This window comes from Chelonoidis abingdonii, chromosome 4, assembly GCF_003597395.2.
Source record: "Chelonoidis abingdonii isolate Lonesome George chromosome 4, CheloAbing_2.0, whole genome shotgun sequence".
Taxonomy (NCBI): Eukaryota; Metazoa; Chordata; order Testudines; family Testudinidae; genus Chelonoidis; species Chelonoidis abingdonii.
The window spans coordinates 12,574,947-12,597,857 of record NC_133772.1 but is presented as its reverse complement, the minus strand read 5'-3'; the positions used below and the strand labels follow the sequence as shown (position 1 = coordinate 12,597,857).

The window sequence follows — 22,911 nt, the reverse complement described above, 5'->3', positions numbered from 1 at the left end:
GGTTAGGAATCTGAGGTTAACCTCTGCACTCTCAAAAGTGTGTTGTGGGACTGCTAGTGATCACAGGGCTCACGATGACGTTGGTTTAATGTCTCATCTGATAGATATCAGATCCCTTCACAAGATGCTGGGGGACTGGAAAAGTACCACATCCCTCCACCCACCCTCCCAATCACCGACACTACCTCCCTGCAGCACACTGAGTCTTCCTTGGCAGTTTCACATCCTTGTACTGACCTGACCCTACCCTGCTAATTCATCGCTACTCGTTTGCTATTCTCTTTCTGGACCCAGTTACATTTAGATGTTTTTGCTATTGGCAGCAGAGCATCTCCACAACCTCACTACCCTTGGTGAGCAAGAATCACCAGAATTCTCTCTGCAGCTCCTGTGTCCTTATTTTACAGTCTGAATCCCTGAATTCTGGGGTTTATCATTAGTTCAGAGAGATCATCTCCATCCACCCCATGTCTCCCCTTCAGCATCTTTGCAAACTTCAATCATATCCCCTCTTAATCTCCTTTCCTCTTGAACGTTAGCTGAAGGAGCCAGTCTGCACCATCCCAGCCAACCTCTTTGCAGTTAGTGGGACTCTGCTATTTGCTGTTAATTGTCAGGAGAGCAGGAGAGCAGGACTGTTTTCCCTACCAGCTTTTCCCTCCTATCACACCAACATAAAAAAGCCCACATCTGCATAATGTAATTAGCTAATGAATTGCAGGCCCGACATTTTGTTGCAGTGTCATATTTTATTAGTCATATTGTGGTTTGTGTTCAGCTTCAGAGAACTCTCTGGGAGACTAAAACCACAGGACTGCCACTTTGCCAGTCTCAGATTCCTAGGACTGGTCATTTGAATGAACCAAGGAGCCCGTTCTCTCTCTCTCTATTTCTGTTCATTTAGAGAGCTGGCTGCACAGAACGGCACTCAGTATTTACATTAGTCTGTGGCAGAGCCAAGAACGGAACCCAGCTTTTGAGTCCGACTCCAGTGCCTTAACCACAGCCTGAACTTGCCTCAAACAGCTATTCCCCTCAGAGCCTTTCTGCTACCAAAGTTTTCGGGAAAGCACCACTTGAGACTGTTCTCCTATAGTCTTCTAACCACTACAGCCAGTTACAAACAGGAGTAAGTTGTTGTGAGGCTATGTCTACACTAATGAAACAATTCCAACATCACTATGTTGCTGTAGCTATGCCAACAGAGCCCCGTAGGGTAGCTGCAGTGGACAGAAGGAGTTTTTCTGTCAGGGTGAGAACACCACCTCTCTGAACGCTAGCAACGTTGGCAGAAGCCCTGTTCTCTGTCAACATTGCTGCGTCTACACTTGAGGTTTTGCCAACACAGCTATTGTCAGTTGGGGATTGGGTTTTTCATGCCACTGACCATCATAGCTATGCCAATATAACATTTCAATGTAGACCAAGCCTGAGTGTGTCTATCTTACGTACAACAGTCCTATGCCCTGGCTCTCTGTTCATCTCTTTGGTCGCTCTCTGCCTTTAGCCAATAGTCCATTACTGCTACCCTGAGGGGCACGCCAGAACACTGAAAAAATGAAAACCAGAAGCACACAGTACCCATCCGCTTTAGTGTCTCACTCCCCTGGTTTTCTCCATGTCAAAGCTCCCTCCTTGGGCTGGGTTATTCACTCCATCTGCAGTTAATTCCAGACAAGCAAAATACAAACAAGAGCCTCAGCTTCCTGAGGCCTCCCTTTCCAAATCAAAGTCACAGCCAACTCCAGCTAGCAGCAAAGGAACTTAAGCTGCCTCCTGCTCTCCAGTGCCTTTGGAAGCTAACCAGCCAGCATGGGAGCCTCACCTATGTCTCGCTCTTTTCTCCCGAGGAGTCAGCACTTCCATTAGAACAACAGGCTCTGCCTGGTGGATGGCGGCTTCTTTGTTGAGACATGTGGGTCAGCGTTGCCTGTGGACTCGGCTTGGCCCCAGCCTTTCTGTGCAACACGTGGTCCCCATGGGAACAACAGCAAAGGAGGAGATGGCTCAATTTTGGGATAAAAACACCCAGTCGAACCATCCCATGTCCCCTCATATCACTATCTACAAGTGGTCTCTGCCCATGATGATGTCCATCGGCCACCATGGCACTGGTGTTGCAACGAGTGTAGGAGTCTCTCTCTTTGGCCTGGCTGCTTTGATTCTCCCAGAACAGTTCCCCTATTACCTGGCATTTGTGAAATTGCTTAGCCTGGGGCCTGCTCTTATCTACTCTGCTAAATTTGCTTTGGCTTTCCCCCTCACCTACCACACCTGGAAAGGAATCCGACACCTTATGTGGGACATGGGAAAAAGATTTAAGATTCCCCAAGTCTACCAGTCTGGAGTCCTGGTCCTGGTCCTGACGCTGCTTTCCTCTGCTGGACTCGCAGTCTTGTGAAGGCACCTCCCTCCTGAAGCCCTCCCTTCTCCTACAAGGATTTGATTCATCTGGTGATCTGGTCCAGACAGAGCTCAGTATGTGTGTATGGGGAGAGGGCAGGAGGGACTAGAGACTCCTAGATAACTAAATTGTTGGGGAAAGATGGTGCTTTCCCCTCTTTGTAGAAAAAAAACAACAACACAGCTGACCCTTTATGCCACAATCAGAGTAGCAGGAGGCAGGTCCCTTGCCAACCTTCGCTCTAGTCCGACAGCTGCATGGGGGCTGCATGTTTTGCTTTGTGAAACAGGGTCTGAATGAGCTCCGGGCCCACAAAGCCTCTATAAGCTCCAAAGGGCATCTATACCCCATTACATTCAGGGGCGGCTCCAGGCATCAGCACGCCAAGCACATGCTTTGGGTGGCAAGCCATGGGAGGCGCTCTGCTGGTTGCTGCGAGGGTGGCAAGCAGGTTGCCTTCAGCGGCTTGCCTGCGGAGGGTCTGCTGGTCCTGTGGCTTCGGCGGACGTCTCGCAGGTATGCCGCTGAATCCACGGGACTGGAGACCTCCCACAGGCAAGCCGCCGAAGGCAGCCTGCCTGCTGTGCTTGGGGCGGCAAAATACCTAGAGCCGCTCCTGATTACATTGCCCTTGGTCACCTCAGCTTCTCCCCTCCTTTCACACCATGCTTGGAACAGCCTCTCCACCTCCCACATGCCAAGCTCCCTCCCTCTCCTCTAGCCCCATTTCTAAATCTTGTAGTGTCTCTCTCAGTGCCAGTGAAGTCACTGCACCTTCTGCAGTGTGGCCAGCATCTCCTAAGTCCATTGGTCGGCAGAGATGGAACTCCTTGGGGCAGGGATCTTGTGTGGTAAAAGCATCACACGTGCTGTGCAGGAAGGGGAGTAATTAGCAGGGAGGCAGAAAGTTGGTCCCTGGAGTCTCATCTTAGGTGGCATAGGACTTGGGAGTGCAGCAGCTTTCAGGCTTGTTGGGTTTGACTTGTTTAGTTTAACTGGCTCCGACATGCATTTAACAGTTTATTATCGGTATGAATCCATCTTGCCCTTATGAGCCTATTGGATTTTGCCAGGGTTAGTTTGAGTGGCATGTGTGTAGGTGGGCAGTTCTTTATGATGCTCTCCTCTAGGGAGCTAATTTGCTTCAGTGCTTCCCCCCACAGGGTGCCAGCAGAAAGCCTGCTGCATCCAGTGCACACCTGATGCTCATATCTGGAGGGGGGGAGGGGGAGACCTACACAAAATGTGTGAGCAGGGCATGGGTTTCTAATGGAATGGCTGCAAACCCGGCCCTTTCCTTAAATTAGCAGAAGGTGTTGCCACCATTTATGAGCTGTGCTGGGCAATGATTTCAAATGAAAATCTGTATTTTATTCATTAGGTGTCTGCTTTGCTGCTGAACTCTTTAATGTGTTTCCCAGCTGTATCAATCCATAGCTGTGAAGGAAGCCATTAAATCTGAATGCATGTAACTTTTCTGGTAAGATGCATTCATCACAGGAAGTTAGTTTGTAGGTTAGGGGCTTATGCAGCCCTCAAACCCAACCTGCTATTCTCACTACTCTCTAGTCCAGGAAATATTTCCCTTCTCCACCTAGTGGGAAGAAAGTAAACAACATGCTGGGAATTAAGAGTCAGAGGATGCTGCGGCCTGACAAACCCATCAGGATTGTAAATGATTGTGAAGCAAGGTCCATCTGGTGACACTGCTGGGTTCCTCCATCCTTCACATAGGTTGGCAGGGATTGCAAGGAGCCAGCACGAACTCTGCTGGGCTTCAACTTAGTGCATTGCCAGCAGATGTCACAGAGATAAGATGAGAATAAGAGCGAGGATCATTTGCATTGTTGCAAACTCTTCTTCTGGGCTCATTTACAAACCTTGGTGTCCCAGTCAAACTTTGTATTGATGATTCTCTCCAATCTTCCCCTGCCCCTCCACACTTCTTGGGCAATTAGAACAGAGATTTCTCTGGCACATGCCTTTCCCTACCATGTACGGAAATTAGAAAAGCAGCGTCTGCACGCCAGAAGATTTATTCACCTGTCCTAACTGGCAAAACGGATTGGTTCTGATGGACATGCTAGGATGTGCAGCTGCATTAATGAACGGTTTAGCATGGAAACTGATGGAGCTGTTCACCTCACGGATGTTATTAGCAGAAGTTTATTTAAAGCCAACTTTCTGGTTGTGGTAACTTTATTTATTGATCGGCACTCACAAAAACAATCATTTCAGGCTCCTTCTTTGAAAAATAATAATTTACTATAATATTTTAGAGAGATGTTTTCAACTCAGAAGACTTTATGAATCATACACTTCACCACTGAAATGCAGCCACCTCCGGGATTGAGAGCTAGGTAGGTAAACAGCACAGAGCATGGAAAAGGATGAAACTGTACACCAGAGTAAAACCCTACTCTTATCAGCAGTGCCTGGGATTTTTTTCAGGAGCCAACAGGATTTGTTTTCAAGTTCTCCTGGGAAAGATTGCCCTCAGACCGCATGCAGCTTAGGAGGATGAAGGCACCCTGCTAGAGTTTGAACCAGTGGTTGTAGATAGTACTATTTTATAACCCTCTGGTGTGGTTATTCTGAGCCAACAAATTAAACTCTCCATCAACATGTAAAAGTTGAACTTTGTCCCTGAAAGATGCTCAGATATCATGGCGATGAGCACAATATAAATCATATAGGGATAGATTAAATACATGCTTCCATAGTCCTATATTCAGCCAAATATTCCATTTAAAGGAATTTTAAACTGGGGCTGATGGATGTGGAAGCACCCCTGTTGGGAGTCACAGAGAAGCCAAAGACTGGATGGGCCATGGAAGCTGCTTTTATAGTGAAGCCCTGTAGAATTTAATGGAGACTAAGCCTTTTGGATTGTATAGAAATGACTCTGAAGCTCTGTAGAACTGAACAGAGAATGACTCTGCTCGTTTTTAAACCACCCTCTAGAATTCTATAGTGGGTTGAATTTTCTATTAAATTCTATAGAAGGGTTGCTCCTCCTCTTCCAGCTATAGAGGGGATTGGTCTTCAGCTCAACACCTTTACACACTCATAAGGCCTCGCTGAGAGGAAGCTTGCACTGCAGTCATCTCTGCTGTGGATGCTCTGTAGTTAATGTGGGGACACCAGGTCCATTGGAGAGGCTCCTTTCACCAACAGCAGATACAGTTAAAAGGAAATAACTCATTATTTAATAGCATCCTCATAAGTCTAGCAGCACTAATGGGCTCTGCTGTCTTACCACTGCTCTTGTTTAGAGACCTGCAAAGCTGAGTGAGAGGGGTCCTAGGTTAAAAACATTCTCTCTTACACGCAGAACATGTTTGTGTTTGGGTCTTCTCCGACACAAGGTCCCTGAACCTGATTGTAATGTAACTGAGCAGCACACTTGCTTTATCCATCAGTCTGGCAAGGACATCCTTTCAATTTCAGCAAGTGCTAGAATGAGTGGACAACAGGGAGAAATGTGAAAGTGGCAAGGAAAAGCAGGAAGAATTAAAACCCGCAGGACAACACTGTTACAATTTTTGTTCTGAATACTGTACATCTATTCATATGAAAATCTATACAGCTGCTACTGTTGCATGCACTCTTCTTACACAGCATGAAATTAAAAATTCCTCTTTGGTATCATATTGCTGCGCTACATAGCGACTCCAGACTAAGCTAGCAGAGAATTTATCCTTTGGCTTCCTCAGTCGAGTTTGTGTTGGGATTGGAAGCCAATGGATTGAGGGAGACAAGTCTATTGCCCACAGTAAAAAATCCTACTTCCAAAATAAATCACACAGAAATATTGCTGGCCTGGAGTATGACTGCTGGTGCTAATTTCACAGTGTAGTTTCACATGCATAATTCTCCCCTCCTCTGGGCCACTTTCCTTCTTATCTTTCCAGAACAAACTCAACTTGCAGGCTAATTTCAAGGAGCGTTTCATACACCAGAGTCCAGCCAAGTGTCAATGGTTCTGCTGGTAATGCAAATTGAGGCAGTCATGCAAAACAAGGGTGCTTATGGATTCTGCAGAGTGGCAAACAAGAGACAGGTAAAGGCTGCAGGGAAGGGAAAATGATTTTCCACTGCTTCACCCCTTCTGTCATTTGCAGGTATGCAGAGTGAGTGGGATTTTTCAAAAACGCCTAAGTCACATAGAAGCCTAAGTCCCTTTCGTTTTCAATGGGACCTGGACTCCTGAGCAACTTAGGCATTTCTGAAAATCTCACCTCAAACTCTACCAAATTGGAATTCACATTCAGACCATTCACAGCCGCTTTGCACAGAAGTAAAATGATGACAGAAGATGCAAAGCAGTAGAGAATCATCCCTGAATATCCAGGGAAGCTTTGAATCCATTCAAGTGTTTTTTAGTGAACTCTAGCACACCTCATATCAGGTATTCCCTGTTCCCAGGAAATACTGTCACAGAATTAAATATCAACAGATGTGCTAGGTGCTGCACAGGAGGTAAAACGGGAATCTTCCCTGTCCCAAAGCATGCCCAATTTAAGGCCCCAATCCTGCAGTCAGCTAGATATGTGCAGACACCGAGTTCTGCCTGCACTTGAGCTCATTGCAGGACCAGAGCCTAACAGACATGAAGATGGAACATGCTGAGAAGCCCTGAGGAGGGAATAATGGAGGGTTTTCTTTGTTTGGATTTCTATCTATCTAGGTACTTACACTGCCCCTAGCACCATAGGGTCTGAGCACTTCACAAACCCTCGTGCGATGCAGAAGCATTTTGTAGATAGGGAGCTCAGGCAAAGGGACTTCAAAGGCCTAACCCTGCAAACACTTAAGGCCATACACAACTTTACATACCTGACTAGTCCCATTGACTAGTGAGTGAGTAATGTGCCTCAACTCACATGGGAAGCTGACAGCCAAGCTGGGAATTGACGTCACATTTCCAGGGTCCTAATTCACGGCCTTAACCCCCAAACCATCCAATTCGCTTCCGGTGGGCATTGCCTACGAAATGAGTTCTACACAAAAGCTTACCACATTGGGAGGCCAGAGGCTTGGAAAAGAAGACTATAAGGAGAATGGGTTTGCCATTTGCAATGAATAATCAAGCTCTGAAACGTGATCTGACACTTTTATAAAACTCTTTCCTTTTGTACTTCTCAGAAAATTGGGGTAACAGTGGCTCTGAGATAATTTGGGGACAAAAGGGTGTGACAGGAGAGGACCCTGAGATGGCTGAGACCCTCCCAGAAAACTTTTCAGATCATGCAGTGGGACTTAAGAAGGTTTCTCTGTTATGTATGCACAGAAACAGCAAGGAAGAGCAGGGAATCTATATTGTGCTACAACATGATATAGAATTAATCCCCCCAGGTAACAGAATTCCTCATAAATGGCAAACGGGGAGATAGCCACAGTATTATATTTTAATCACACTTTCTGTCAAAATATCCCCTGCAGGGAGCCTTTCAGGAGATGGTATCACAAGCAAAGCCTTATTTGGGAAGGAAGATTTGAACTAGACAGCAGCAAACTATCAATATGTTCTTAGTGAGATGGGTAGATAGAAGACGCCTTACAGCAGTGTTAGCAGTACCTAATGGAGTATTGCTCTCCCCTATGTAATGCTGGTTCTTATTTGTGTGTCTCTATACACAGCACATACTATATATTTTAATGATATTGTAATGTGGCTGCCTGACATTGACATGGCACTTTTCATCCGGAGAGACTTTACACGCTACACTTAACAAATATATAGGAGTGGAATAACTTTTGTCCACAAAATGCAGCGAATTATTGGCCAGTACAGGGCAGCTTACCCAGCAATGCTAAACACGACAATTGAGGGGAGGAAGCAAAGACTAGCCAGTTGAATCTGTGGTGGGATTTTAAGTAGGTAATGCAGTATGGCCAGCACACTAGCACCCTATCTCACATGAAGAGCATCACGAAATCTTCAAAGTCCTCAGTGGTCAGTATTCTAATCTTTTAGGTAACACTGCCCACAGCATCCTAGGACAATGGGCACAGTGCTGCCCCAGATGGAAAAGCACCTTCCATAGATGTACCAATGCCACTGCCTGAAATGTGCTGGGTTTTCCTTGGCCTCTCATCCAAGTACTGAATAGTCCCAACAGTGCTTAGCTTGTGAGCTCTGATAGTTGATTAACCTGTAGGGATGAGTTGGGGCAAAGGATTCTCTTTCCTGAGGTTGCAGGACTCAGAACTGGGTGCGTCTCTGTGCCACATGTTCTTTCTTGGTACGCTCATAGGCCTTCTCTGCACTAGGGATTTGCCCTGGTTACAATCTGTGGTATAGCTGCACTGCTTTGCTGATCTACAAAAGGGTTTGCACTGGCGCAGCTTCCCCCTGGCCCCCGCCAGTGGCTGTAGTTGGAGCAAACCTCCAATGATGAGGCCACAGTTGTATTATTTCTCCATGAAGTGCTGCTGGATAATAAGAGCTTAATAAAAGCTCCTATTGGTAAATCGCTGGTTAATATTCCATTGCCCCCAGGCCCATACAGCAGAAAGCCATGCCAGCAAGGGACAAATTTAGATGTCCGGCTGCTTTGGGAGGCAGATGCAACTCCTTCCCCTCATCCCTGCCTTCAGTTATGAAAGCAGCCTCTCCTGAATGCAGATAAAAATAGTCAGTGCCCCAGCTGGACAGGCCTTGAGTGCTTCTGCCTCACTAGGCTTGGCTTTGTGGCTGCTTTTGTAGTGGCACTCCTGAGTTCCTGGCAGCCATTGAGCTGGAAGGAAAAGGGTTTGATTATTCGACCCACCACATCGTTGGTGACCCAGATCAGTGACTCCTACCCTGTCACTCTGCATTTGACCTGGATGTTTTACATATGGAAGGGCTGAAGCAATTCCAATGGATCCAAGCCATGCTCTTGTGCAGGTTAGATGACTGATTCATTACAGCAGCCACAGCGTCTCCTGCCCAGGGCACCATGCTGATGGCAAGGTAATTCATGAGGCCTTTACATTCGGGGGGGGGGGGGGGGGTAGGGTGTTTACCACTGTTTCCATATACACATTTGTGCTCCTGGGTTGGAAAAGTGCTGATACAAAAGAAAATGAGATGCCAGAACTTCATTGCATGACCCAATGTCAGCGCCAGGCTTGGATGGAGCCTGGGCTTTAAGAAAATGGAGTTCATGCGAGTACTGAGTCCCTGGAGATAATTTATAGTTTTCATTGGGAAAATCATTTTCCCATTTCCCTTGCCTGATTAAAATCAACCTAGCCAGTGCAACCCCCAGTCCTGGCTTTCACAACAGCCTACATTTTCCCAGCCTGATACAGCTTCAGGTGGTGGAGCCATACTGCAATGTTGAAATGCAGCCAATTCTAGGATGGAGGGAGGCACAGCACTCTCCCCAGCAGTGTGGCAAAGGAGAAACGAAGGGCGTTGAGGCCACCTCCTTCCTACAATAACGTGGAATCCTTTATGCCTGTACAGGATAGTGCCTCCTTTTAAAGGTCTCATCCACGAGAACCATACCGAGGAACAAGTCACAAGGTCAATATACCTGTCTTGGAAGAACAAAGGGCTGAGGGGGGCCCACCTGGATTGGAATGCACAGCTGGAGGAGTGACACGTACATTTTCCAATACTCCTAAAGAGCCCCTTCCACAGCCCCTGTGCTCGGGGCATACCATACACAAAGAGGTGGAAGCTCCTTGTTAAAACATTGGCATGACACTACTACAGCACCTTGCGCTGCTGCACATCCCTCCCTTGGGGATAGTACCGGAGCCATGTCTCAGTAAGCAAACAGTCAGAAGAGAGTAGCAAAGTGAATTAAGGTGAGTGGCTGCAGTTTGGCACTTTAATGGGGGTGTCCATGAATTATAGAGACAGAGACATCAATCAAGGTGACTGCATATCAATCAGATGGCACTAACTTACCCTGACGAGGGGCCAGGGAAAATGCTCCCCATACCCCACAACAAACGTTAATTATTTACATCCCCAGAACTTTTTCCATTATCTCTCCAGCAATGAGGGAAGGCATCTTGCTCTTCTGAGATTTTGGTTAAAGGGGGAAGAAATTCTGAGGAAGGGGGAGGTGGGGAGATGGGAAGGAAAGCATGATTAGCTCAGCCCACCACAAGCTCCTTTAATGGGGAAATAAAAAGGACCTGATCGTTTGCCGTGGCTAATATCAGACAGCCTCATCTGGACTCATTTTATAGTGTATGTTGCAATACTTCCCTAGGCAGAGTTAGACACATCAGCACAAACCAGAGTCAATAAGGCAGGTGTGGCTGTTACCTGCCTGCTGCTCTATCACAAGGTTACACAATGAAATGCTTTGGTAGAGCCGCAGACTGGAGAACGGCTTAGGTTCCCTGCTGGTGAGGGTGTGCTACAGGTTCCCCTCTGTGCCAATCCACAGAGGAGATGAGCTGTTACTGCCCACAGATATAGAGCCTGGCCTCTTTAGTTCAAGCTGTAGCAGCTCCCTGCTTTTATCTCTGAAGGTCCCTGGTGTGTTGGTCACCGGGGTGGCCGTTACATTTACAGGTGGAACAAGGGCACCATGAGCAAGCTTCTCTTGGCCCCTCTCTGCTTCACTCCTGCCCAAGATGAACCGCACTCCCATGTAGTGATCTGGTTCCACAGCACATTCAGTCATTGGCTACTTTGCTGTAGCTGCCAGTGATGAAGCCAGCTAGGCTGTATTTTGCATCACTTTCCCACTAGGAATTGGATTGACACTACCCACTCATGTTACATAGGCCAGTGAACCACCATCAGCTGGCATCAACCTTACTCATGGCATGGATTCGAACTCTTGGCCTGGGGGTAAACAGCCGTGAGCCCTTTGTCAGGTCTTCCTCATTTGAAAAGAACTTTTGCAAACCTCTCTGTGCACAGAGGCACTTGCCTCTTGCTGAGCCTGGCATGACCTGATTGTGTGAAAAATGAAAAGTAACCATCTGGATTCCTGTGATGAAGACAGCCAGAAAAAATTTGGAGCAGGTTCTATTCTGCAGGAAGCTGCAGAGACAGGGTTGCAGTGACAGAAGCTGGTGCCAGAGTGAGGTGGGAGACTGGAGAGTGGAAGGGTTTCCGACACAAAGCCTTTTGCCCATCTGGCCACTAGCTCCGATCCAGCCCAGGGAGATGACTAGTGACTGGAAGTTGTTGCACTTCCAATGGTGGGTTGGCATCTTATGTGGAACCAATTAGTGATCTCAGGGTGTGGCCACATCACAGTTCGACCCTTCCTGAAGTTTCAGTACAGGGGCCAAAGATGGACGGGGCCAGGAAGTGGGGTTGATCTAGGGCCCCACTCATTAAAGCACACAACAAGAGCTTGGGAGATCTTGGTTCAAATCCTAGCTCTGCCACAATCTTCTGGGGGTGACCCTGGGCAAGTCAATCTCTCCATGTCCCATTTCCCCAACCATAAAATGGGAATAATCATCCTTAATTTCCCCTCAACCTTTTCCCTGTCTATTTAGACGGTACATTGTTTGAGGTGGGGATTGTCTCTTAATTGTGTGTATGTACAGCATCTTGCACAATGGGCCTTAATCCTGTTGGGGTGGGGGGTTATCTGTAGAAGCTATTGTCATGCAAATAAAAAACAGCCACCTCTAGATGGTTATTATGGGGGCTCAAGGCTGAGTACAATAGGGGGAAGGGACAGTAAGGAGAAGTTTGCACCAGTGCTGTAGATAATAGGTAATCGGCTCGAGGGCTAGTCAATCCAGCGCCTTAAAAATAAAAAGAAATGGCTGCAACCCTAGATCTTTTCTTTCAAGAGAGTTTAATATGGGTGAAAGGGGCATAGAGGGGATTTGTAGCTTTAAAACCAAGGAAGGCCAACAAAAAACAATTGAGAAGAAAACAAAGGAGTCCTGAGTGCAGCACAGCTCCCAAAATATTATCCAGATAGTGTTTCAGAGAAGCTCCTTTAGCTGTTCCCAGCCTACATAGTAGTGGTGTTATGGTCCCCCTCTATCCTGTTGTTGTTGCTGGTGGGAAACTTGGGGTCTGTTAGCCTCGAAGTGGAGCCATGTGAGTCAGGCACATGTACATGTGCTGGTTACCCGCAGCCAGGACTGAGAAATACAATCATATTATCTGTGCTTAATTTGTAATGAAAGAGGTACCGGGGCCCGAGCAATTTTTTTTTTTTAAACTTTCATAACTGATGCAGCAAGCCCAGAGGTGCCGGGGCTCAGCGCCGGCACAAATTAAGCACTGCATACTATACTCCCAGTCAGATTCTACCTAACCCTTGATAACCTGTTTCTGACTGGCTGAGTTTTAGAACACAGCCAGTCAGACAATCCATTTCCTGACTGCCCACCAGGCCACCTCTGATGCACAATCATGTGACTAAGTGGCTTGATGGTAATTGCTCATCGTCACCTCTTCCTGCCCTTACACTGCCATCCGTGCCCTGCAGCACCTGTGCCTAGACAGGATACTGAGGCAGGGAGGGAATGTCCATCCCAGGTACCAAAAGCCAGCAGGAGGATAAGCAAGAAATGATAGGAACATACATGGCTGGGGAGATAAAGAGGCAGCTCTCCATGCTGCTAAGTGTTAGGGGCTGGAGGAGACCATGACCACTCTCTCTTTGGGGCAGATGTTCAAAGGAGCTCCGTATCATGGGTGCACATCAGATGCGCAGTGCTTCTGAAAATCCAGCCCGTAGTTAGATGCCTTAGCAGAGTTCTTGACAGTTTGTCTCTACTGGAGGTGCTGAGTCCTTGGAAACTGGCCCTTTAAGAGGGCAGTGCTGGAAGAGTCCTGGATTACCAGGGTTATTCACCAACAGGACAGTCCCAAATTGCTCCTCTGGTGGAAAAGAAATATAAGGGCACTTTCTGACTGGCCTTGAGAAATAACTCATCTGCCCCCTGAACCTTTATAAAGGAGGAACTCAGTACCCACTGCTACCTGCAGGCAGAGATGGAGACTTGACCCAGGATGTGGGAGAAATGGGTGGATTGCAAAGGCAGTTTGGGCTCCGGGACTCACCTGCCATTCCAATGCCCCTGATAGCGATAGGGTATGGTGCCTCTTTGATGCTTTAATGAATTCATTAGAAGTATTTTTAAATTAACTCCAGCACACCTCATATTGCCTGCATTCCCCGCTCCCAGAAGCTACTGTAACAGACTAGGGGTTTGTTATATAATTAAATATCAACACATGTATCTCATGCTCAGCATAGTTTCTGTATTTGCTTGTGCTAATTAGGATGTGAACTAAGGAGTCTCACAGAAGAATCTTAACGTGCTTCCAGGCTAATTTTCCTTGAAGGTTTGGATAGTCAAATCCCATCTCTGCCAGCTCCATCTTTCTCTCCAATCCCCTCCCCTAGAAAAAGTTGAACTGAATTTCTCCCCCTCCTGCTCAGATTAACTCATCTCTGATAAAGCAGTGAGAATCTTCTCTCACATTGCCCTACATGCCCCCCTACACCCTCCCCTCTCTCAGATGCAAATCACCATTCATCTATCCTCATTTCTCTCTCTCTCTGTCTCTCACACAACTATCATACTCCAACCATTCCTATCATATGTATGTGCACACACACACATACACCGTGTGCTAGGTGTAATTTCAAGCAATTTCCCTGCCAGTCACTCTGCCATCTCATGTAATCTCCCCCCAAAGGGGATCAGAGATTCCATGGTGCCTTCGGTTGGCCATAAAGAATACAAATCATATCCCCTGATGTTTTTGAATAATGCAAACTTGGAGCAGCCAGCAGAACCCTGGGTAGTGGGTTGTCCATTCGCTGCTTCTTAGCTCATGTTTGCAGTTACTGCGGCTCCGGATTAGATTGGAGATACATAACGAGCTTCAGAAGCACCTGGCCAAGGGAAAGATTTTGTTTAGAGAATCCAAATTATCAGCTTCCTGCAGGTACCATGTTTAAACCTACTGGGAACCTGTCAAAAATTTGTCATGTGGTACTACTTATTCAAATGGGCTCCCTGGTAGCTGTGGATTACTTTCCCTTTTAACATCTGGAATAGCAGAGGAACACAGAAGTCCCCATAGCAGATTAGGACATCAGGTTTGGTATCTTGTCTCCTGCAGAGTCCAAACCCCAATGGTTGGAGGGAGGAAAACAAAAACACTAATCTGTCTGACAAATTGCACCAGGCTGTATCATACCCACAGGGCCCAGTCTTGCTCTCATTGAAATAAACGACAAAAGTTTGGAAAGGGCTGGACTAGGTCCTTTCTCTAGCTGCCTGTCGATTCGTGTGCCTTGTAAGATGCAGTCCTAAGAGAAACCCTGTGAAGTTGGATTCATAACAAGTCAAAGCAAGAGCTTGTGTTTCTACAGAACATTAAAAAATTCCAGCTGGAATGCAGCATTATCAGAAATATAGGTTAATGACTATGTTTCCCCCTTAATACTGATTGTGGTTATTTAACAGCCCTATTGGCAACTCCCCGATGAGAGCATTATATTTCAGACCCTTCCCCAACCCATGACTTCGGATGAGGTTAAAATTCATCATGATCTTGTATGCATCTAAATATGCATTCTCTTTATGCAGAGTTCTTAAATCCACCTGGGTGAGAAGATAAATGCAATTGGCCAATGAACTTTCCATTCCAAGCCCTGGAACTAATTAGCAGCCCTAAGTCTCAATCCACATTTACCTCTCTCCGTTGCTTGTTCTTTAAATAGAAACAATGAGAAAGAGCAAACTAAGGAAAAGAGGAGAAAAATCAAAGGAGAAAGAAAGCAGACCCATCAGAAGATGGTACACCTCTACTCCGATATAACGTGACCCAATATAACACAAATTCAGATATAATGTGGTAAACAGTGCTCGGGGGGTGGGGGAGGAGGTGGGTTGCACGCTTCGGCAGATCAAAGCAAGTTCAATATAACGGAGTTTCACTTATAATTCAGTAAAAATTTTTGGCTCCCGAGGACAGCATTATATTGGGGTAGAGGTGTACTAGAGACATTTTTAACTTTATCAGTACAGTGGAAACCTGATTTTGGGAAAGTTCTCGGGAGATGCTTGAAACTTCTGTAAAATCATTTTTCCCCCTGTAAAACCCCACTCGGGCTACAATAGCATGTCAGATTAAACAGAGATTTGTACTAGTGGGACTCTTCTGTAATGCAAACCACAGTTTTTCCCATACATCAATCTACAGATGAAATATGAGTTATCACAGACGCTTTGAGTTGCTAGTACAACCTATGGGCCAATTTGTCCCTTGATACATATGACAAATTCTCACCAGTGTCAACGGGAGCTGTACACAAATCTCCAATTAGTATTTAATTGTCAAAACAGTAGAAGCTACTAGACAGGTAAGAGTGTGACAATTCTGGGATAAATTACTCTGTATACCTGGGCAAAGGGATGCGTGTGTGGAGAGAGAAAGGGGACAGCGCTGGTTTAAGAGAACAATAATGAAGTGTACTTCAGGAACTGCAAGGTCAGGAAGGCAGAGGTATCCTGGTGAAATTAACACAGTGTTCTTTCCTAAAAGTAACTTATTTTTAAAAAAATAATACACACACTTTTAAATTAGATTGAATTCACATGCTGTAACTCATCCCACTCCTGCTCTTCAACAAAGTCTGGAGACAAGGACTCTGTCTATCCAAAAACATGTGCCCAAGCAGCATTTCCATCTGCTCCTAGTGCTCAAACTACAGTGCGGCTGGGCAATAGCCAGGAGAACAAACGCTCAAAATATTTAGATCCATATCCCGGCGTTCACAGGGGATGAAGAGAAATTAACACCATTTATATTGCTATGGGCTTAGCTACTACATCACATAGATAGCAGTGTGATAGATACATCTTAGAAATACCATTGGTAGAGCGTGCTGTGAAATGATATGCAGAAAGAGCATTCCAGGTAAAGATTTGCAGAGCTTTTTCTAAAAAAATAGAACTAAGTGACCCCAATGGGCCAAGTCCTGAACCTTCTTGCAGTTCTTACTCAAGCAAAACCTCTTATCAGGGTCAAAACTTGTGAGAAATAGGTCATACTGAGTATTAGGACTGGCTAATCACAGAGTAAAGAAAGCCGATGGAGCTGAGTACTAAGGGAAAGTCCCGATTGCTCCTTGCTCAGCACTATTTTGGATGTGACTCTTTGGTATTAAGTTATATATTGCTGCCAGGCCCAGTTTACTACGACTTCAGCTCCTCTTGCCTCGCACCAGCCTTGGAGCCAGTGACAGCGAACTGGACTGTGATGCACAAAGGTCGAGGTCAGCATAGTGAGGGAAAGTTGGTAAGACCAGGACCCTGCTGTTCTGTTGTCAAATCAAATCTCGCGTGGGGGGGCAGAATCACATGGAAAGTTTAAAAGAGACACCAGACAAGAGAACCCCAATGACAAGAGATGCTGTCAGAGGTTGCAGGGTTAGATCTTTGTAGCTCACAGGGAGTGAAGTAGTTGCATCCCCTTAAAGGTACAACTGCTTGGTTATCAAATCATCTCAAAAAGATGGAGTAAACCATCTCCACAGACAGGCAGATGCTAGTCTCCAGAGAGTTAGTGAGCTTTCGTGCAGAACCAGTGCCACGCTCCTTCCAAACCAGCTGCTTGCAGGGACAGGGAATGGAAGCAGTAATCTGGTCTTGTGGACAGCCAAGTTCTGTGCTGATCATGAGCAATATAATGCAACTACGGAATCTCAGCATTCTTTATGTAGATGAGTACCCCAAAAGAAGAGTGGGCTTGTGGTTAAGGCATTTGAGTAGACTCAGGAGCCCCGGGTTCAATTGCCATCCCTACTGTAACTCAGTTACCCATCTGCAAAATAAGCATACAAATTTTACCTTGTCTATGCAGATCATAAGGTCTTTTGCAGGAGCAACTGTCTCTGTGTTCGCACAGCCCCTTACACAGTGGGTGCTCAATCTCAACTGAGGCCTCTAGGTGCGACCATTACATTAAATTCAGAGAATGACCTGCTCCTGTCTGGAGTCTTGTCCCGGTGAGGAGGAGGCAACCTGCTACTCTTTCCCCCTACCAAACCAGAGATTCTACTGCTGGCAAGGGAAACTCCACGCCTACTTTAAACTTGCAAGAGATTCAGGGTTGGGTTTGCTTCCAATATTGGGCAAAGACACTTGGCAGGAGGTTTGTCCAACCCAGGCTGCAATTTTTACACCAAGTAATTAATCCACCCTAAAACCGCTCATGGATTTAACTGCTGCTCCTCTTTGTTGTGTGAATGGTTCAGGTTGGGAATCCCATCTGGAAACCTGGTAATAGGAAGTCACCTCACTAGCAGCCCCTATTTAGTTTCCTCTGCATCCAAACAGCCATGCCAGGAATATCTGGCACCTGCTGCATCTGGCATGTGGGGGTGTATGGAGATATTGTTCCTTCTGTGCTGCTAACCATTCCTTAACTTTGAAGGATGAGGATTGTGTATCTTTTACAGGAGGCAAAGACCCATAACTCATAGGTACCATGCCAGTGATTTATGAAGGTCTTTTTCATGGGTGAAATATCCTTTTTCCTAATGAGGTTTTATTTGTGGTGGTTTTAATTTTTCATCCTTAAGAGCTGCATTGGGCTATTTTGAGTGCACTTAACCCTTGAAACCCTGGCAGTTTCCAGACTGCCAGCTAATGGGATGCCAAGGAAAACATACAGCTAGATTAGACAATCTTTACTGCATGTCAGCAGGCTCCAGAGACTAGGAAGATGGACTGAGATCCGCAGAGAAGGGAAGGAGGCCCACGGTAGAGGGAGCATGACACAGGAATGCTTAATAGAAGAACCAGGGCAGCAAAGAACAATAAAAATGCTACAAAAAAAGTTTCCTGAATGTTATTTTTCTAAATCTTTGTACTTTATTTGCTGTATTTTTAGATGAGTCTCAACCTCACCCCCATTTGCCCTTCTCCAGAAATAACTTGAAGCCTGGGGTTCATTTTTGAAAGCAAGCTACAGAATGTATGGTAAGGACCAACTCCCCTGCCTGCTATTCTACAGCAGGGAAGAATACAGCACAGCTTTCATTAGCTATTCTCCACCTTCTCCTCCTCCTCCCTCACCCCCACATTCTCCTCCATAGAGTTGGCATTGTTTTTCTCTAACTTTCCCATCCTGATAGATGCTGACAGGTAAATTGTTCTCAGCATCACTAGGTTGTTGGAGGCTGATAGTCAAATGATTTTTTTCCCCTAACATGGCGGGTTTTTTCCTCCCCACAGGTGAATATTTTTTACAGTTCGGCTTTTTTTTCCCTTAAAGGAACGACACAACATTTGTATTCTCCACAACCTCAAGAAAAAGCGAAAGGAACTTTAAACAAAAGCTGACATGCCTTGAAGCAATTACCACGAATCTGAGTGGGGGAGTTGGGAAGAGATTATTTATAGAGATTAACCTAGAGTGACTGACAAGATGGTGTGCACCAGTGTTTGTTTTAATCAGAAACAGGCTCGGGATGGAATAAAAAAACCACAGCCACCCACAGAGCAGAGCCTTTCAGGTTACCTAGGTTACCAAACACTCCTCTCTTTCAAAGAGCTCCTCAGTTACTCATGGCCACTTCCAAAGAGAGTTATTGCTTCTACCAGATACTATGGAATGTGCTACCATGGAGGCACCCAGATACTACGGGGATGGGCAGCAATACAAAACCTGACGACAGATCAAAAGCAGTGGGTGGATTTTCAAACGCACCCTGAGTCGGTCTAACTGCTCCCACAGAAGTCATTAGCCCTCAGTGTTGGCCTAACTCTGCTGCCACTGAACACACCAGGAGCCTTGAAAAATCCCAACCCAACAAGCATATAGGGTGCATTCTGGGATTGAGTGTTCATCAGGTTTGTGTGGCTTGTAGGACTTGCATTCGAGTCTCACAGCAGGACCTGGTCACAAAGCAAGTGCCGACACAGTGATTTAATAGAGGGGATGCTGTATTGTTAGAGGTCCCAGACTTCAGAGAAGTTAAACAGCCTTTGGCGGCTGTTCAGGGGCTGAGGCTAGAGCATGGAAGGAAGAGGCAATATCAGAGTTCAGGTCCCTGCTTTGTCATTGACTTGCTGTGACAGGTCACAACCTATCTGCTGCTCACAGCGGGAGGTTCGACACAAGACAGAACCTCCTACTCCTTGGATGAAAAACATTTCAACAATGAAATTTACCTTTCACCACTGAAGTTGCATGTTACCCATTTTGTACTTCATTCAGTTTAGATAGTGAAACCAGACTAGTTAACCTGGTTTTCTGGCTCCAAAGAACTAGTACAATGTGGCCGTGTTTGCATTTACAAACTCCACCAAGGTATGCTAGAAGGACACCATCAACTCCTCCTTTAATCATCTACACTCCCTCCCCACCCCAGACTTCAAACTACTTTCAGGTCCCATATCTGCTGTTCAGTCTCCCTTCCAACTGCTCTGGCTTCAGTCACATTTTCCCATTTCTAAAAAATATTTTTTTTCTTTCCCGTTGCTTCATGAGAGCCCCCCCAACCACATCAATGACAAAGAGAATCGTACCCCAGAGTGACGGTATAACCCTATCTTGCGTGGTTTGTGGTCACCCAGATAAGACCTAAGGCGTCTGTCTTCTTCTTACACTTTGGCGAGACTTCTCTGACTTGTCATGCCAACAAAGTCTCATTGAATTGAGCGGAACTGACACCAGGGGGAATCTGACTCTACACAATGTGCTGTCAAATGCACAGCAAACAAGCTGGGAAAAGGGAGAGAAATACATATCACCACATCCCTTTCAGCTACATGTATGTCTGTAACACATTAAATAACTTTGCAGACAGAAGGGTGATTTTTAAGTCTCTCAAATGTCATGAGTATATTTCTATTATGAGATTTTGCAAATTTGAGCCTTCATTCGTGGAAAATATTCTCACACACACAGAGCTATACATTCCCTATACACACAGGCAAATTTTTTTGCAGATTTTAGCTCAGCAAGAAGATGCAGACATCTTACATTATAGTTAAGAACAACACTCTGTGCCTGGGTCCTACCACAGGCATCCCTCTGACATGTACCCAGCTTCCACACCACCTCCTTCTCTTGCCTTGCCCAGTGCAACTTTCACTGCTGCTGTCAGGGTTGCCCAGAGGTGGGGGGGGGGGCAAGGGGGTAATTTGCCCCAGACCCCGCAGGGGCCCCCATGAGAATATAGTATTCTATAGCATTGCAACTTTTTTTTATGGAAGGGGACCCCAAAATTGCTTTGCCCCAGACCCCCATAATTCTCTGGGCAGCCCTGGCTGCTCTAGATGGCTGCACATAACCAAAGTGAATCAGACTGTGGTTATGTCAGGCTGTGTAAACAGTGTCATTGGAGTGGAATCTGCTGTCTGAAAATCAGCAAAGCATCCAGTGCAGTCCTGAAGCCACTGAGCTGCCTGCAGCGTTAAATCTAAGATCTGGGAAAGCCAAACTCCGCACACACACTCCTACTGTTTATCTTCGTGTAGCGCTTTGTAGCACTGCATTTCTCTGTTGAAATCAGTGCCTCTCAAGTGAGCACTAGTTCAGTGCTAGCTAGATTCTGTTTCTGAATAACCCCAGAGAGGATATTGATCATTTCTCTGTCCTTCCCCTGTAGCCCCAGCAAATGAGCCAGGACAGAGTGTGAGTGTGTGTATGTATATGTATATATAGACCATACTTTTGCATTTCTGCTGTCCATCTTCCTAACAACAGGGTATTCATCCTTAGAGGGCACCCTGTGCATTAAAGCCAACCAGAGAGTCATTTACAATAAGATGCCTCTCCAATGAGGAGCTTCAGGGCCGGCGCTACCATTTAGGCAGCCTAGGCAATCGCCTAGGGCACCAGGATTATTCAAGGGGCGGCATTTTGCCGGGGGGTGGGGGGAAGGTGGCAGGCGGTTCTGGTTGACCTGCCGCAGGCATGCCTGTGGAGGGTCAGTTGGTCCACGGCTCCGGTGGAGCTGCCGCAGTCATGCCTGCAGACGGTCGGCTGCTTGCGCAGCTCCGGTGGACCGCCCGCAGGCATGCCTGCGGCAGCTCCACCAGAGCCACGGACCAACGGACCCTCCACAGGAATGACTGGAGCTGCGGGATCAGCGCGGGGGGCGGCGAAATGGCCGGGTGCCTAGGGCGCGAGAAACCCTAGCGCCGGTCCTGAGGAGCTTGCTCTGTCAAATTGCTATGCAAGATAAAAAGTCTCATCAGGAAGTTAGGAAGCATGCAGACATGAAAGCTAAACAACAACAACATGCGTCTGCATTTCAAAGACTTGCACGTGCCTCCATTTTGGAAATCTGTCACACCAAATAGACGACCCTGATACTTTTACAATATGGAGGTGACTGTAAAAGTGGTTAGCACATCTTCTGAGCTGCACAAATGTTAAACCACACAACAGCCAGGCTAGGATCTCATTAAGATGAGACAGCTTGGTCAGTCTATTGAAGACAAGACATTCTGGGCCAGATTTTTAAAGGCACTGAGATGCCTACAGATGTAGCTATTCTGAATAACACCTTTTAGACCCATTAATCTGAGGTACCACAAGCTGGGTTTGAAAATCATTTCTCTTCACATAGTTCAGTTTTGTGCCAGTGCAGCTGGGACAGAAGGCACCACTGCCCACCCTTCATACCAGATTCCCTTCTTTGCAGGGAGTGACTATTCGGGGAGTGTTCATGCAGTGCTGAGTGCTTCTCTCTGTCTGGGTCCTCCCACAATGCAAACATGCAGAGAGATTCATGTCATTTTCCTGATGCCTTCTGAAATAATTCATCTCCCCTAGGTGCTGCTCTTGTATCTGCTTGTTGCCTAGTGCACTAGAGATGGTTCCTTTGGATATTAGTCCCCAGCACAGACAGCTTTCAGATCTATAACAGCAGCAAATTGGAGGTATGTAGTAGAGCCCACCAGATCTTATGGTGCATCACAAACGATGGACATACAACAGTCAGTTTACTCATCGCTGAAATGCTGCCATCTTGTCTAGACTAGAGGTGAAGGTGCGATGTTCGTTATGTGTTAGCTAACATGTTGTAATGTATACAAAGCACTCTAGGCCAGAGTTTCAAAGGCATATAAAGACACCTATAGATACACGTCCAACTTACTTATTTTAATGGGAGTTAGGTACCTAAATAATTTTGAAAGTCTGCCCCTGCCTTGAATTCATGTTAAACAGCTCAAATTAAAGCCCTGGGGGGAGCACATCTAACATAACATCTTAAATCTTAGTCGAGACAACGCCTCTGGGGTGGAATGCAGTAGCTATTTAACAGCATCCTCTACACAAGAGTTTAAACACAGCAAGTGAGCACTTCTGTATCCAAGAGAAATAGGGAAATTTAAGGTGGACTATAAATACCCACGTTAGAATTTAGCTAGGATCCAACTCAACTCTTGTGAAAATGCCACAGGTCAGGATTTTTAATGACCAGAAGAAGGCAGGCCTTAAGGTTTACATCTCAGGCCTGGTCTACACTACGCATTTAAACCGATTTTAGCAGCATTAAACCGATTTAACGCTGCACCCGTCCACACTA

The 22,911-nt window shown here is 46.2% G+C and overlaps 1 protein-coding gene and 1 pseudogene across 1 annotated transcript in view; one reads left to right on the top strand and one right to left on the bottom strand.

Annotated features, from left to right (window-relative positions):
* The window catches only part of PLXNA2 (plexin A2), a 321,397-nt gene that overhangs the window by 208,051 nt on the left and 90,435 nt on the right, over positions 1-22,911 (bottom strand). The gene's annotated exons all lie outside the window — the stretch shown is intronic.
* On the top strand, positions 1,892-2,510 carry LOC116832977 (succinate dehydrogenase cytochrome b560 subunit, mitochondrial pseudogene; annotated as a pseudogene).